Consider the following 12,944-nt stretch of genomic DNA (forward strand, 5'->3'; position numbering starts at 1 on the left):
TCTTACTAAATTATGTGTTATTTTGAGTGATTGCTGCTGAATTTTATTTACTTTTGAAATGAGGTCACACTATGTAGCCTTGGCTGTCCTAGAATTCACTATGTAGAGCAGGCTGGCCTTAAAAGAACAGATCTTCCAGTTTCTGCCTTCTGTGAGCTGATGTTAAAGATGTGTGCCACTATACCTTACCATAGCTTTTTCTTAAGGTGGGTTGTAAGCATTGCAGCTGCTCGAATGGAAAGGTATTCTGGCACTTGGGAGTCAAGAAATGCCGCAAGTCACAGTAATCATAGCAGCTTACAGCCCTGCTCTAGGGAAAGGCTTCCCCAGTGTAACAGCTGTGCTCCAGCAGGGAAGTTGTTACAGTTCAGCTCCAGTACCCCAGAGTGTAACAACTCTGCTTCATTAGAGGAAAGTTTCTCCGCAAAAGTGTTAACAGCCCTACTCCGTTCTCTCTCCTCAGGCTCTGGGGAAAAGTTGTTACTTCTCTTCTCTGCTCCATTTCAGCAAAGGAAGGCCTCACCCAAACCTCATTCAAGAGATTTATTGAGAGGGAAGGATCCAGGAGAGCAGCTGCCTCTGTCAGAGTGGAAGGACACAGTTAGACAGCAAGGAGGGGATCAGACACAGGGTTTATACAGGGCTTCTTAGGGGTGGAGTTTTTCTAGGGAGATTCCCAGGGTGGGGATTGGTCAGATTTCAGTTCCTCAGCTAGATTGGCTAGACCTTGTGTTCAAGGATTGGTTGGTTTTCTGCTCAGGTTCAGGGTCAGCTTTAACTCTGGTTTCAGAACCAAAATGTGGGTTTTTTCCACTGGTCCTTTTTAGCCTTTCGGCTCCAATCTTAGGGCCAGGATATATTTCTTTCACTGGCTCTGATTCTAGGGCCAAAGTGTGTTTCTTGGGCACTAGTTTCAAAGTCAGGGTGCATTTCTTTGGTTCTGGTTGCAGGGCCAAAGTGTGTTTCTTTGGCTGGCCCTTTTCCCCTACCCATGTGATCTTGTGGACTCCTGTGTTTCCTATGATATGTGCTGGTGTTGAATCTATATTGGCCAAGTGTCCAGTGTCTGACAGGCCTATCTTCTTTGCATACAGGGCTTCTGCTGACCATAGTTAGCTTTGCAGTTTGTGGGCCAGGCAGATTCTCCCATGTTCCCAAGGTTCCCAGTTTATAGCTCCTGAGGTAGCTAATGAATGGTCCAGCTTGAGGGTTCCTCCCAAGTGTGTTGGGAGTATGGGAAAAGCTACATCTCTGAGATCTAAATAGGTGGGCTTGGCTTCATACTTCAAAACCCACTAAGCATTAATCACCCTGCCGTGGGCATATGGCTGTGGATGCCAAGCATTCAGTTGGAACCTCAAAATTTTTCAGTTGTGTATCAGTGAGTCTCATGGAAGACAGGTGGTGATGGAGGTTATATATTCATGTCTCAGGCTCAGAGTTATCAAACCCCATTAATTTCATTTGATGCATTCTGATCTTGGACCCTGAGGTTGGGGTAGCTCCTACCCCACCAAGGCTGAAATGGAGATCATGTCTTCCCTAAGACTGGAAACTGAATCTCAAATGAGACCCTTTGATTCTTCTTTATATACCTCTCTAGTGCTGGGATTAAAGGCTTGAGCTCTGTTACTCTTTTAGACTGGTTCACTTTTCATGTAGCCCTGGGTGGCCATGAACTCATAGAGATCCATCTGCCTCTGTCTCCTGAGTCCTGGGATTAAAGGTGTGTGCCAACCCTGCCTGGCCTCGATGGCTGACTAGTGTGGCTGGCTTTGCATTCTGATCTTCAGTGGCCTTATTAGATCATAAATAATATATCACCACAACAGGGCACTCTCTAGATTGTATTGTGTGGCTGTTTCCTGGGAGATTGAAATATTCCATCTCCTAGAGAAGCTCCATTAGAACATAAACAACTCAATAGCTGCAGGAAGTCCCAGAAATGGACCAGACTAACTTGGCCCCTCCCTCCCAAGAATAAATAATGAAGACTGCCAGGAAGTACTCAGCAGTAACTGAATAACGTAGACAAGCCCAGTAGCCTGAAAGAAACAGAAGCCGTCTGGAAAGGAGGCTCTCCAACCCTCTTAGCTGTCTGCAGGCTGTGCAGTGTGCTCCCAGTTTCCTGCTTTTGTGAGCTGTCACCCATGCTAGTGTTGGCTTTGGTGGTGCTGGTGTCTTTGAGTCATGTCTGCTCCTGTAAGTAACCCCTTACTCATATTTCTATAAGTAACCCCAACAAAGACAGGGCTGTACTTCCTAGTCATTTGGAAGGGGGCAACTGGAGGAAAGATGGTTTACATCTCTAATGGACAAGTGTTGGATAGCCAAAATCAGTCCCCATGGAGATTGTCTTCTGGGGAATAGCAGAATTTGTGGTTTTTTTTTTTTTCAAAACTCTGCTTCAGCAAGATGTGAAAAAAAGAAGAGGCTACGTAAGCTCATCTAATTTCAGATACGATGATGGAAGAGGGCCACCAGGAAACCCTCCCCGAAGAATGCGTCAAATCAGTCATCTTCAAGGCCCCAGTCCTCCTCCAATGGCTGGTGGATGAGGAAGGTAACTGTCTGCTCTAAGAAGCAGACAACTAGACATACACATGTGTAGAAGGAAGCCATCAAGAGGTGAAGAGTAGCTCACGTAGGACAAGATGGTGTATGTCTAAACAAGGACTGTTCTGTGTCCTCACAGATGAATGAGGTCATGTTGGGAATTCCTTCTACAGGATCTGGCATGACTGACATGCAGTTCTATAAATGTACATGTTTGTCTCCTTATCTTTTTGGTATAGTTTACTAAAGTATTAATATAGTTTTAATAAGTAAGTATTTTTAGGTTGCTAAACTTGATTCTTCATCTCTATATGATTAAACCCAAAAAATCCCTGATCTGGAAGAAAAAAGACTATGTATTTAAAAAAAAGTAACCCCAACAGAAGTCACTGGTTCACCAAGTTGGACTTTGGCAGTATCTGTACTTGGGTCTGCTGTGTATGGTGCATCTCCCCAGGAAAAGTCTGTCACAACACTGTACAACACAGGCAGAAAATGAAAGACACTGCATGCAGAAGACCTTTGGGAACACTGTAATATTTTCCTAATAGGTGTTGCTGGTTTTCCCCCAGCTTCATCTTCTGTAATGGCTGTAATACCTGGATGTTTACTTATTAGTTTTTAGATTACACAGTTTTATTTATTAATAACTCTTCTTTTATATCTTTTTATAAAAATTCCTTTTGTAGAAATCTTGAGGATTTTAAGCAGCCTGGTGGGCCATTCATCATTCATTCTTACTAGTGACTTTAAAATGTGTGCCACCCAAATGAGTGTGAACTGTGAGAGTGAACATTAGTGCCAGAAAATATTAACCAAGATATGCATGCATCAAGCTACATGCATTGGGGATGAGGAGATGACTCAAGGAGTACAGTGCTTGCCATGGACTTGGAAGACCTATGTTTGAATCCCTAGAAACTATATGAAGACTGATATGGTAGCATGTGTCTGTGTCCCAGGATTGCTACCACAAGATGGTAGTAAAGGCAGGACTGTTCTCAGTAGTTCATGGGCCAGTTAGACTGACAGATGCTTCAGTGAACAATGGGTGAGCCAGTCACAAGTGGAGTTTAAGGTAAGGACAGTCAGTCACTTGAGGTTTAACCTGCATACATACGTGTGTTGTAGCATGTGCATGCCTGCACTTACATACATGAACACACACACACACACACACACACACACGCACACACACACACACACCATAAACCTTTTTTTTTTTTTTTCCCCGAGACTGGGTTTCTCTGTGTAGCTTTGGAGCCTATCCTGGCACTCACTCTGGATACCAGGCTGGCCTTGAACTCACAAAGATCCACCTGGCTCTGCCTCCCGAGTGCTGGGATTAAAGGCATGCGCCACCAACGCCCGGCACACCATAAACAATTCTAAGAATTTTTAAAGGCCTATATGTTGCTTGAGAGATCAAAGCAGAGAGCTGTCACAGGTCTTTTAATTGCTGCTGTTCCCAGCTGGGTTTTATATTGTATCAATGAGATGAGAAACAATTGGCATTTTCACTCATGACCCTAAGAGAGAAATCTTATCCACCACAACCAAATGCTTTCGTGTTGGTCATGGGGGATCAGCACAAAACAGAGGCCTGTCCCTGGCTGGCCCTTTATTCTCTCCATTTCCAGGAATGGCTATGGCAAGCAGAGCAGCTAATCTCACTTGGCAGGAGAGAAGGAAGCCAAAGAGAACTTCAAGTCACTGGTCCAGGGCTTTGAAATAGCTGCCTTCCTTTTGTGGGTCATTTGAGAAAACCTGTACAGAACTTGAAAGCATGTGGTAACAGATTGTGCTGGCTAGTTTTACATTGATCTGACATACACTAGAGTTATCTGAAAGAAGGGAAACTCAGGTGAGAAATACTTCCGTAAGATCTGGCTATAAGGTGTTTTCTTTATTAGTGATTGATGGGGAAGGCCCAGCCCATTGTGTGTGGTGCCATCCTTGGCATGTGGTCTTGGGTTTTATAAGAAAGCAGGCTGAGCAAGCCATGATGAGCAAGCCAGTAAGCAACACCCCTCCATGTTCTCCGTATCAGCTCCTGCCTCCAGGTCCTTCCCTGTTTGAGTTCCTGTCCTGACTTCCTTCAGTAATGGACTATGATGTAAGACAAAAAAAAGTTTCTTTCCCAACTTGCTTTGGTCATGATGTTTTATCATAGCAACAGTAACCCTAACTAGTACACAGACCCCTACCCAATATGAACAAGGGTCTGTGAAGCTTTTTGTGTTTTCCAGTGTTGCTTTCTCATCCCTATCTCTTCTTTCCTGATTTCTTTACTCTCTGGATGCTTTGCTTATCCTCTGTGTACACCCATCTTGCATAGTCAGCACAGAGAAGTGCACTTTCTAAAATGCTTGCTTATCTCCTCTTGGATGCTCATGCATGTCCACCATTTCTCCAGATGTCCAACACACACACACACACACACACACACACACACACACACACACACACACACACACCAGCTTGTCCCTATTGCCTCAGTTTTCTTCTTAAACTTGATATTATTTGTAATTATTTCTTATATTTTTAAGTTAATGGTATAATTATATCATGTCCCCCTTTCCTTTTGTTCCTCTAAACCCTCCTTGACCTCTTTCAAATTCATGATTTAGTTTTTCATTAATTGTTGTGGCATACATATATGTATATTTCTAAACGCATAAGTACAACATACTCAGTCTACATGATGTTACATTCAGACATATATATATATTTTCGGGACTGACCATTGGATAACTATTGGTCTTCTCCTCGCTAAGGAATGCTGTTTCCTCCACTCTCAGCATTCCTTAATTGCCTGTAGTTCTTTGTGTAGAGTTGAGGCTTCCTGGGCTTTCCATGATCTAGTTTGGCATTTCTAATGTTGTTCTTTTCAACTCATGTTTAGATAGTCATATTGGTGAGGCATTATGTGTGTATATTCTGACATTACTTGGAGACAAAGTCTCACAGCAAACCTCCCCAATCCCCTGACTCTTAAAATCTTCTGCCCCTTCTTCTGCAAGGATCCCTGAGCCTTAGGTGCTGGAATTGTATTGTAGAAGTGTCATTTGGGACTGGGCTCCACAACTCTGCAATTTGATTGCTTGTGGTTTTCTATAATGGTCTCCATTTATTGCAAAGAGAAGTTTCCTTGATTAGGGGTAATGACTACACTTACCAGGCTGGACCCCAAAGAAGGATCACCCTTGTTTTCATTAGTAACTTTACCACTTATCCAACTGCTAACACTAGAAACCTCTTACAGCTTCTCTGCTGTGTCCCCTTCCTAAGAAGCAGGTATTCAACCAGGAGTCAGTTAGTGGAATTGTTGGGTTTAACAGGAGCCTATTAGTTTAGCCTATTAGTATAAATGTCTTCTGTTTCCAATTTATCTTTCATTTAGTCTCCAATTAGTTCTGTAAACAAAATTCTGATAAAAGTTTAACACATCCAGTGGTTGAATTGTTGGGGTGAGGTTACTTATCCTAAGTGGCATGTACAATTAATTCCTCCATGTCTCTTGTAGTGGTTTGAATGAGAATGACCTCCATAGGCTCATGTGTTTGAATGCTTTGTCACCAAAGAGTGGAACTGTTTGATAGGATTAGAAATTAGGGGGTATGCCACATGGGCTTTCAAAAGCCTATATCAGCCCACCTTCTCTCCCTCTCCTCTCCTCCCCTCACTTCTCTCTCAGCCTGCAGACCAGGAAGTAGCTCTCAGCTATTGCTCTAGCCATGGAGAGCATGATGCCATGCTCTCCGCCATGATTATAATGTACTAAATAAGCAAGCCCCCAGTTTGACATTTTCTTTTATAAGATTTGCTTTGGTCATGGTGTCACTTTACAGCAATGGTAAGTTACAGCTATGAAAGGATTTTGTGGCCTGATATTGGGCTTTTTTTCCTGTTGTATGGGGCCTGGCCCATTCTCCTGCCTCAAGGTCCTGGAAAAGGCTCAGGCCCTTAGAGTTGTCTGGGGGGGTGAGGTCTAGCCACTTGTATGCCTCTAGAAGCTGGGTTTGGCCATTAGAGAAGTGTAGGGTAGCTGTTCAAGCCTAGAGGGGCTTACAAATAGAACAGTGACTAAGACAGAAGTTGGTACCAAGGACTGTGGTGTTGTTGCGACAGGCCTGGTCATGCTGTTTCTTGGAGGAATATGGGAGACTTTGGGATTTTGGACTAGAAAAACTGTTGGGCACTTTAGTCGAGGCTCAATGGGCCATCCTAGTAGGACATGAAAGATAGTTCTGTGGACCATTTGAACTGTAAGAGCACAGGTCAATAAGTTTCAAGAGGGGAAGAATATTAGTAAGTGGCCTACAGATAATTCTTGTGATATTTAGGTCAAGAATATTGCTACATTTTGCTCATGTCTGAAAAATCTACCTGAGGCTAATTTGAGTTTTGTGTTGTAGGATATTTGTACACTGTGTGAAAATGAATAGTTGTGGTTTGTTTAATGAAAAGTTGAATGGCCAATAGCTAGGCAGGAGGTATAGGCAGGACTTCATGGCAGAGAATGAACTCTGGGAAGAAGGTAGGGTCACCAGCCAGATGCAGAGGAAAAAGCATGAGCAGTATGGCAAGATGAGGTAATGAGCCATGTGACAGAAAGTAGATTTTAAAATGGGTTAATTTAAGTTATAAGAGCTAGTGGGACAAGCCTAAGCTAAGGCTAGCTTTCATAATTAGTAAGTCTCTGTGTCATTATTTGGGATCTGGCAGCACAGAGAAAGACTCATTACAGTTTTGGATTAATGGCATTGGCAGGGGAAATTTCAAGACATCCTAGGATTAACTTTGTCACCTGGGTATTAGTGGTCACTCTTACGTAGATCTATAATGAAAAGGAAGAAGCTGGGCAAAGAGAAATAAAAAATATACAGTATGTGAGGAGAAAAAGAACACAGGGAAAGGTTGGATCCAAGTCCTGGGCTCAAGGAGAGAAAATCCTGATGCTAAATGCCAGAAATCCAGTGGTGACCTCAAGGTCACCAGCAAGACCCCACCCAGCTAAGCTGCCAATTTGTAAAAAGGAATTAAAGAAAAGCTTAATCATTGAAGGAAATCTGAAAGCCAATACAAATGTAATTGAAAGACGGGACCAAGTTCCAGCGCCATCAAGCAGTACTTGGCAGCTTCTGCCACAGAGTTCTGTATTTGGAATGAAGGATACAAGAAAGGGGTTGTGGAATATCTCTCTGCATCTAAGGAAAGCTACTGAGGCCAGGTGTGTTTCAAGGGTGTCCTTGAATGAAGGCTCAGAGTCATGGGATACCTGCCAAGGAGAGCTACAGACCAGGTGTGGAACCAGCCCATGAAAGAGAAGTGTGTTGCAGTCAACAAAGTTGAAAGGAATTGAAGATATGAAGACGGGGCAAAGTTTCCTCCATCTTGTATTCTTATTGAGACCATTTCAGGTTTAACTGGAATTTGATCTCCTTGATGGAGAATCCCACGGAAAATTATCTGATTCTGTTCTAGGAACTCAAGGTCAGGACGCCCTAACTAACTTAGCTTCCGCTAAACTGCTTGCCCCCATTCCTCCCAAGCTGTCAAGTGAGATGCCAGGTTGTGGTTTCTGGCTTCAAAAAGCTTGTGTTCTGGACACTCCGAGTTACATCTAGGTCCCTGAATACTTGGGTGTGGTCCCAGCCAGGTGGAATAAAGACTTTCAGTTGGTTACACTGTATCTAAGTGGTCATCTCTGGTGGGCTGCCAGTAACATTCAGACATGGAGATACAGAAGGAGTTTGCTCAACTGGTTTTCAGTCTTGCTTTGGTTCAGTATTTCCTCATTATGCTCCTGTTCCTCCTTTTGGAATGGTAATATGTGTTCTGTGTCATTGTATGTTGGAAGTATGTGATCTGCTTTTTGATTTTGGTTTTATAGGGTATTATAGTTAAGAGATTGCCATGAGTCTCAGAAGAGACTTTGAACTTTTGACTTTTAAACAGTGTGTTGAGACTGTGGTAGGCGATGGGGACTTTTGAAGTTGGTCTGAATGCATTTTTGTATTATGATACGGCTACAAGCCTATGGAGGTCTTGGAGGGTAATTTGGTGGTTTGAATATGAATGGCTGTCCTAGACTCATATATTTGAATATTTGGGCCGTTAGGGAGTGGAACTGTTTGATAGGATTAGGAGAATTAGGAGGTATGGCCTTGTTGGAGGAAATACATCACTGAGGGTGGGCTTTGAGGTTTCAAAAGCCCATGCCAGGCCCAGTCTCTCTCTCTCTCTCTCTCTCTCTCTCTCTCTCTCTCTCTCTTTCTCTGTGGATCAGGATGTAGCTCTCAGGTACTGTTCCAGAGCCATGCATGCCTCTATGCTTTCTGTCATGATGACAATGGACTAAACCTCTAGAACTGTCAGCAAGCCCCTTATTAAATACTTTCTAAGAGTTGCCTTGGCCACTATGTCTCTTCACAGCAATAAAATAATGACTAAGACACCCCTCCACCCCCAATCAAAATTCACCTTTCTGATGATCTACTCTCTTAATTCTCTGCTTTCTGCTATGTGGTAGCTAGCTCTTGTAACACCTCAGCCCACGTGGCTTTCTAAATTGTATGTTTATTTCAGCTAACCATTCTAGAGATAGTGATGTGCACTGGGGATTGGTTAGGAGGATTTTATTAACAATGTTCTATAGTAACCCAGAGTTTCCTTCTCTGCATTCAGGTAGTGGCAGCCCCCAAATCATGCCATGGTTCTGCTTCATAGACAGAATTGTTCAGGTTCAAAACACTATAATTGAAGACAGAAAGGAAGATTCCAACCTACTTTTGGGAACATTTTATTTCCTATTTTGTTTTGGGAGGACATAACTGCATTTTCTCCATGAATAAAATCTTTTTCTCTCCTTCAACACACTGCTATCACCAGTATTTCTAGTTGCCTTTACTTTCACCTTAATTTTCTTTATCTCTTCCCCGCCCCATTCCATTGCACTTTCTATGATCTCATTTTGGTCATGTTTTGTCAGTCTATTGGGGATTTCATTTGGAGATTATTTTTATCCTACCCAAAGCATATAAACCATATTGAAGCCTGTCATTTGTCAGAAGGAGGTCTAAATCTGAAGCTAAAATGACATGTAGTATAATGTTGTATAAATTGAGTGGTATTTCAGTTTTGTTTTTCACTGTAACTGAACTTTCTCCTCCTCTATTTTTTCGAGTAAAGAACCCTTTGTAAGGAATTTCCTGTTTCAAAGTTATCATCTCCTGTGATGGGGGCTTGTTATGTGAGTAGCCTGAGAGGAAAGACACATCTTTTATACTTTAAAACTAGACGTCACTTAAGAACTATTTCTATTTACCCCAAATTCTTTCCCTCCAAAAAGGAAATAAACAATACTTAGTAGTAAATTCTATGCTGTTTCTTTAACTCCAGCCCCAGGTAAAGGAAGAGAGTTTTTCTACATTTTTTTTTGTTTCTAGAAACAACAACAACAACAAAAATTTCAGTGTCCTTAGTGGCATCACAAATAGGGCAGACAGTTGTTTGGATAGTAGATGTGGAAATAAAAATAATAGTAAAAAGATACTGAGTTGACCAGATTCAAGAATGCCACATGTCCATCCCCAGCTGTAGGAATATGTTCTTGAGCTGGTAAGATGGCTCAAAAGGTAAAAGCACTCTGCAAACATAAGTTCAAATCTCCAATGTCCATGTAAAAGGCTGGTTATGGTTATGTGTGTTTGTGCCAGCTCTGGGCAGGGGTAGAAGGCAGAGACTGGTGGATCCTGGGAGGCTGGTCAGCAAGTTTAGCCAAAACAGGAGGCTTCGGTTCAGTGAGAGACCCTGTCTCAAGGCAATAAAATGGAGAGCAATAAAAGAAAACACCTGAAGTACTGCTCTGGGTGCTGCGTAAGCACACACAGGTGCACACATACCACACACACACACACACACACACACACACACACACACACGTAAGTGCACACACACAGGTGCACATACACATAGGTGCACACACACAGGTGCACACACAGGTACACACACACACAGGTGCACACACACACAGGTGCACACACACACACACACACACACACACACACACACACACACACACACACCAAGCAATAAAAGACATTTTTCGAACCCAACTCTAATTTCAAGTAAAGGTCTGAGAATCTGTAAAGTTGCATGGAGTTGAGGTGTCTGTTGCTGGATCTGTGTAGTATAATGGGTAATACTACCATTAGTATCAAGAAGAATAAGTACCCAAGAACTATTTACTACCACAGAGGAAGGATGTCTTAGCCAGTGTTCTATTGCTGTGACCTTAGCAACTCTTATAAAAGAAAGCATTTATTGGGGCTGGCTTATAGTCTCATAGGTTTAGACCATTCTCTTCATTGCAGGGAGCATGGTGACATGCAGGCAGAAGTGGTACTGGAGAAGAAGCTGAGAGTTCTATATCCAGATCCACGGACAGCAAGAATAGAAAGACACTGGGCCTGGCTTGGGCTTTTGAAACCCCAAAGTCCACTCCCAGTGACACACTTCCTCAAAACACCACACATGCTGCAAGCAAGGATACAACTAATCCCTCTCAGGTAATACCACTCACTGGTGACTAAGCATTCAAATATAGGAGCCAATGGAGACCATTCTTATCCAAAGCATGACAAGGGATATATATGTATGCTGTCAGGAGCTAGAAAACGAAACAAGAAACGAGTATGAAGACTGGAGAGAGGAGATGCATTCAGCAAATCATCATAATTTATTAAAGAGATTCAAGAATGCAAATTACCATGAATAAAAAATCCACGATTCCAAAAGTAGAAACTGAATACATATGTGTATGTGTGTGCATACATAATCAGGAGGAACAGAATTCAGAATTACCTGTCCTTCCACCACTTCAGATGACAACACTATTAGTTTATAGCAACCTAAATAGCAGCTTGTATTTAAAATTTATATACAAGCCTGTCTGTAGCTGTTTAGGGTTGCCTAAAAAGAACAAAAAGGATTTCAACTGCTATTGGCAGATTTGCTGCCATAAAATTTATTCAAGATGATTCTGTCCATTATGATGTGGATAAATGCATTTATTAATTCAGATGTCTGTTTATGCAAGCAATCAAGTACAGTGACTAAACGTCTTCCATAATACTGTGCTCAGTATTTAGTAGGCTGTGTAATCTTGGATTCTTATCTGTAAATTGAAGATAAATGGTCACGTTAGTAACCTGATAGGTTGAGATGAGGACTAAGTAGTAACATTTAAAACATCTGGAAAAGCATTTGGTACTGAGTAAGTGCTCTTATCATTATTCTGGCTTTTAGCCAACCCACTGGGCAAATTAGCCTTGAGTCTCATAGATGCCGAAGGATTTCTAGAAGATGTGCATGAGAGTGAAGTTTATTAAGAAAAATGAGGGTGGGGCTGGAGAGTCCCAATTAGAGTTCAGCCAATTAGAGTGTTTGTTGTTCATGCCAGAGGACCAGGGTTCAGTTCCCAGCACCCACGTGGTGGCTCACTCATGTATATCTACAGTTCCAGGAGATCTAATGCCTTCTTCTGACCTCTTCAGGCATCAGACACACACAGTGCACATGCATACATGCAGACAAAACATTGCATTCATACAATGCAATAAAGTTAAAATGTTTTTAAAAAGTTTTTAAAAAGAGAAAGTTAAGCCATCCAAGGAATTTAGTATCACATTTATTATGTTTAGGGCTGAGTTTTGGTGTTTTCACGTTAGAATGCCAGAATCCATGAGACATGGATTCTGGCATTGTTAGGATATAAACTAGTAAAAACTGGTCACTTTCTTTCCTTTTCAGACAGTTTATTCTGTGTAGTTTTGAACTCACTTTGTAGACCAAGCTGGCCTCAATTCAGAAATCTTCCTCTGTATAGGGAGAGACCCCTACGCACCTGGGTGCTGACCACGCCCATTTGGACGTGGCCAGAGGTGGGTAAGGGTCGTGTGGGATAAAGATAGGAGGATAGGAGCACTTGGCTCTCCGGTTACGGTCGGGTCTTGGAGAGCTGCTGAGACTAACCTGGGTCATCGGTTTCTCTTGTAAGTGATTTCATCTTAATAAATTAACCATCTATATCCATATTCCCTGTAGGGTTATTTTCCTGTACACCTCTGCCTTCCTCTTTCTAGGATTAAAGGCGTGAATCACCTCGACAGACTCCTTCAGACTCATTTTCAAAAGCTCAGTTGTCTCTTTACATTATTGGTGGGTTTTTAAAAGAGTATATATTGTATCTTATTTCACCCAGTTGTGGCAGATTAAGAGATGGAAGAATGGGAAGGACCGGCTGAAGCTTTCAAGTAGAAAACCTCAGATCACTAATTGTTAGCCTCATTATCATCAATAACAATATTTTGAACTTTGAATCA

At 42.2% G+C, this 12,944-nt stretch overlaps 1 pseudogene; it reads left to right on the forward strand.

The window, feature by feature from the left end:
- The first annotated feature begins 2,295 nt into the window (after window positions 1-2,295).
- Window positions 2,296-2,770, forward strand: LOC100768875 (annotated as a pseudogene).
- The last annotated feature ends 10,174 nt before the right edge of the window (window positions 2,771-12,944 follow it).

Source organism: Cricetulus griseus, chromosome 2 (assembly GCF_003668045.3).
Source record: "Cricetulus griseus strain 17A/GY chromosome 2, alternate assembly CriGri-PICRH-1.0, whole genome shotgun sequence".
Taxonomy (NCBI): Eukaryota; Metazoa; Chordata; class Mammalia; order Rodentia; family Cricetidae; genus Cricetulus; species Cricetulus griseus.